The 5,179-nt window shown below is 40.9% G+C and overlaps 1 non-coding gene across 1 annotated transcript; it reads left to right on the forward strand.

Annotated features, from left to right (window-relative positions):
* The first annotated feature begins 4,812 nt into the window (after positions 1-4,812).
* trnae-cuc (transfer RNA glutamic acid (anticodon CUC)) lies at positions 4,813-4,884 on the forward strand. The gene has a single exon. It is a non-coding gene; the product is annotated as a tRNA-Glu (tRNA).
* The last annotated feature ends 295 nt before the right edge of the window (positions 4,885-5,179 follow it).

Raw genomic sequence — 5,179 nt, forward strand, 5'->3', positions numbered from 1 at the left:
GGTTCAGTGTCTTACCCAAGGACACTTTGACATGTAACACGGATAAGCCGGGATTCGAACTGGGATCCCTTGACGAGTGCTCTACCTCCTGAGCTACTGCCGCCCCATATCATTCTTTTTTATTTTACGTATTATTTTCTTCTTTTTATATACTTATTACCTGCTTATGAGGTAGTACAGTGCAATATTAGACAGGCCTTCATTTTCAAACATTTTCAACGGACAGTGCGCCTCGGAACTTTTTTTATAAATAAAAGTGTACCTTGGTTCAAAAAGGGTTGAAAAACACTGGCATAGGGTTCTATTCCTCATCATCAGTTTCACTTTCTGATCCTCACTTTGGATCGGATTCATATTCCTACCCTTAGGGGTCTACTGTATTCTATACTTGCTAAACATGTGATCATTAATTAGACCTTGAGCCTGTACAAATTTAACAAGCTGCATAGCTTATTAGCTAACCCACAAGTCGACATGTGTAAACAGCAGTGACAGTACAAAAGGGCTTTGCCTGTTATTGCTTGAATGCTGTTGCTGCGCTTTACTTCCTGTGTCTGATAGCTAACAATGTTTGCTTCTCATTGAGCAGACTGCAGACATTTTCTGTTTTCAAGACATATAGCCTTTGGTTATTTGTCTCGATACCTACATGTCTTAGAATAGAGAATAGAGAATATACCGTATTTTCCGCACTATAAGGCGCACCTAAATGCCTTTATTTTTTTCAAAAGCTGACCATGCGCCTTATAATACAGTGCGCCTTATTTATGGAACAAAATTAATTCGCAAAGTCTTGCAACTAACTTGCCGCCGCCGACTAAATTTTCCCCCGAACGCCAAGTAGTCCGCGGTGTATGCTGGGATTTATTTACCGGCGTTTCATTGGCTAACCAATGTGTCAATCATCATTTGAATGGATCACTATTGGCTAAAGTTATTCGGAGGTCAAGGGGCGGATCCTTTTTGTCATTTACAGGCTGGCATTGGCTTAGATGGCAAAACAAAGCCTGCAATTGGCCGAAAAAGATGAATGCGTATAGCACGTGGATGACGGCATACAGAAAGCATTTTTTTCTATTCTGTATTTGTAAATATTTTATTCTCCTGGATTGACTACCCTCACGGATATAAGAGGACATTGGCTCCACATTATTATGAACACAACGACTTCGGTGAGCTACTCCGGGTTTTATATTGTCCCTGTATCTTGTTTCAGACTGAACTCGATGTTTCTGTGATAAGCAGTGCAGATAATGGATGGAATGGAGTGTCTATTTTTAAATTAAACTCAATTCCAAGTGTGTATTGTCATATGCACAGTAAAGTTGCGAGCGAAAAAGAAAATAGAAACTAAGGAATGTTAGGCATTTCTTGAATCCCAAGACTTTAACCTTCCGAATGATGGAACGATGCATTTGAGTGACATCGTACGGACACCGCATCCGCACGTGTTCTCGACACGTATTTGCGTCTTTGCAAGCTTTGGGAATGTTAAGGGGGTAATAAGTTTGACTGAACTATCTGACTGTTTTGTCCACGTTCCCATTGTTGCGCCTTATAATCCAGTGCGTCTTATGTATGTCAAAAAGAGGACCAAAAACTATTTTTTCGGGGTGCGCCCTATAACCCTGTGCGCCTTATAGTGCGGAAAATACGGTAATTTACTTTTATTGTCATTCTTTGTAACCAGGCACACTGAACTGAAATGTCGATACACCTGACCCGTACAGTTAAACTGTAGTGAGCCAATGCAGCCGCAGCCAAGCAGGGCGCAGCCATTTTGGACCAAACTGTTGTGTTGGGAGTCATTAGAAGACCAAACCCCCCAATTCCAACCCTTAATGCCGAGCACCAAGCAGGGAGGCAATGAGTACCAATGTTGTAAGTCTTAGGTATGACTCGGCCGAGGCTTGAACCAGCGACCTCCCAGTCTCGAAGCGGGCGCCCTACCATCTAGGCTACCAAGCTTAATTGGCCTACCAGTACGCTAGACTTCAACAAATTTCCCATGCTGTTTGTACTTGGTCCAAATCTTCGATACAGCTGATTGTGAACAGCCCACATCTTTGGCAACCATACCCATAGAGTTACATTCTTCAACAAGTTTGACGATCTTGTCTTTGGTCTCAAGAGACATCTCTCTTGTTGGAGCCATGATTCCTGCCACTTAATCCAGGAGCCCCCTAAGGTAGTGATAACTGCACTGTTTTTTACTACTGACTAGCAAGCAGACTTCATCTAAGCCAGTTGCCCAATTAAGGAAAGGCAATTGACTGGATGTATCCTTGTTTTCTACTCAAAATGAAATGATTCCATATTTTTCCCCCAAAATTGAGAGATTCCATAGTTTTTTCCCTGCACTTGCTCTATAAAAGTAACATTTACTGACCATTTATTTTATGGTTTTCTGAATGCCAATATGTTGCACTTTGGAATGACGTTATGATTGTTAAATGAACGGGAGGCCAGTACATATTATTTCCTCTGCCGTCCTCACTCCTGATTCCATCTTTGACAATTCTTTCTGATTGACGCGACCAAACCAAACTGTGATTGACCCAGTTAAAACGGATTCAATGATAGCACGATAAAAATTTACTAAAATGGATTGACGGACTCCGAATGATTTGAGTTGACGAAGTAAAGCCTTTGTCTGGCTGACTTTAGAATATCAGTAGCATTGACAGTCCATGTGAGGTCAGCTGACAAGTAAGTACCCAGGAACTTGAATGAATGGACCAGTTCCACCTCACTACCATTAATTAAAAGTGGCATGGATAGTTTGACTTTGCTTTAGGTCCTCATTGAGACTCTTCCATAGTTTTACACAGGTTATAGATATACAGAAACTTTTTCAATGTTGTTCTTACGTTTAAGATTTCAAAGTTTTGCCTCCCTCTAAACTAATAGTCTCCCTCTCCTGTTTGTCAAAAGCAGTGCTATCCGATGCTTCAACTTTGGCGACATGATGTGATCAGGCAACGTTGCGATCCAATGTCAAAGCAATTAACTCGAGTTTTTAAAGCCTGTTTCAAGATTGGTTCGACTCGATTTTGAGACGATGTCGCGTTGATGTCTGTGACAAAACGAGTCGGAACGGCTTTGAAATAATAGGGCAGCAAAAGATTGATGTCCGTGTATAATTGTTGTGATGAAAGTTGTTGTTCTCGCCGTGTGTCAGCATAATTAATAACAATTAATTTGGCTGCCTTGACTGTCTTCCTTACGGTCTTAATAAGCAGAATGAAAAATACTGACATAAGAAAACAGATTTCCTGCTGTGTGAAATCTTGTAGCTGTGGTAATTAGTTGTGTTATAATCATGCAACATATTGTACAATATGATGGCATATAATTATTTTCATTATTCACTCTTGACTTGAGGTAGTTTCGGAACATTACGTAGGAGTTAAAGCTTTAAAGCTTCATTTTAGATTTAACACATCCAACAAACCGAGTCAGAAAAAGGTATATAAAAAAAAACATGGTGTGAATAAGGACGGACTTTTTTTTGATCATTTTCAGTTCAACAACCGGGTCACGAGACAAGAAGGGTAAAAACAAGCGCTGGAGGAGCAGTTCCTTTGGTGTTTTTATTACAATAAAAGGTTAAAAGGGTGCATTGACAGAGCAGAGAGGTGATTGGTGCTGGTTACCGGTAGAGAGAGAGCTCATGACATCACCAATTCAGATCATTTTAATTGAAGCTGACATTTGAGTGCATGCTTCAAAAAAATAATAAATAAATATATACAGCGTAAATGGAAATAACAAATAATATTATTGTAATAATATAATAACCATTTTTGGCTTAATTTACGCACTGTGGTAAATATGGTGAAATGAAATCTGAGCCCTTTAGTGTTACCTGTGGTGTTCCACAGGGTTCAGTGCTTGGCCCCCTTCTTTTCAGCATTTACATGCTTCCATTGGGTGATATTATTTGCAAGTATAATATCAGTTTCAATACTACGCAGATGACACCCAACTATATCTTACGATGGAGAAATCTGCCACACTAAACTGTGGAAACTTGAAGGCCTGCCTCATGGAGGTAAAAAAATGGACGCAACTTCTTGCGCCTTAACTCTGTCCCAGTCGGATGGGGAGATTATAATTCATGCGTTTCTTACCTCCCGTCTCGATTACTGTAATGCACTACTCTTCGGTCTCCCGAAGTCCAAAATCAAGAGCCTTCAGCTGGTACAAAATGCTGCAGCGAGTCTTTTAACTAAGGGTTTAAGGTTCTCATGGTATTATACAAAATCATGCATGGACTTTCTCCCTCATATCTTTCAGATTTAATTTCGCCCTATGTTCCGCTCCGGAGCCTTTGCTCTGAAAATGCTGGTTTAGTAGTGATCCCAAGAGCCAAGAAGAGATACGCAGGTTCGAGAGCGTTCTCCATTCGGGCCCTGGTGCTGTGTAATGCTCTTCCCTCTGAGATTCGATCTGCAACTTCAGTAGAACTGTTTGAATCTATGCTTAAAACACACTTCTATTCTATAGCATATGAATAAATTATATGTAATATTGACAATATCTGTGTATTATTTGTTATTGCAACATCCATTGCTGCCTGGTCATCCTTTGAAGGGGGATTACCTCATGCGCGGTCCCTTCTCAAAGTTTCTTTGTTTTCCTCATGTTGAGGTTTTTGAGTTTTTCCTTGCCCTCATGTCAGTTTTAGATCAGGGGATGGTGTCATAATAGTGTGTGGTTTGCAATAATCTGTGGTCTGTGCAGCTCTTTGAGACTCTTGTGATTAAGGGCTATTCAAGTAAACATGACTTGACTTGACTTTACTATCAGTCCCTGGTGGTCTAGTGGCTAGGATTCGGCGCTCTCACCGCCGCGGCCCGGGTTCGATTCCCGGTCAGGGAAATTTTTGGCTTTGGGGCGGCAATAGCTCAGGAGGTAGAGCGCTCATCTTGGGATCAAGGGATCCCAGTTCGAATCCTGGCTCGTCCGTGTTACATGTCGAAGTGTCCTTGGGTAAGACACTGAACCCCTTATACCCCCAATAAGCAGGTTAGCGTCTTACATGGCTGCAATACAAGGCCGCTATTGGGAAATGTGGAGCACACTGTAAAGCGTTTTGGGAAGTCATTGACTTGAAAAGCGCTATATAAATGCAGATCATTTCATTTCATACTATTTTTGTTATTTTACTAGGAAA

This window comes from Urocampus carinirostris, chromosome 1, assembly GCF_059441175.1.
Source record: "Urocampus carinirostris isolate Australia breed hairy pipefish chromosome 1, RoL_Ucar_1.0, whole genome shotgun sequence".
Taxonomy (NCBI): Eukaryota; Metazoa; Chordata; class Actinopteri; order Syngnathiformes; family Syngnathidae; genus Urocampus; species Urocampus carinirostris.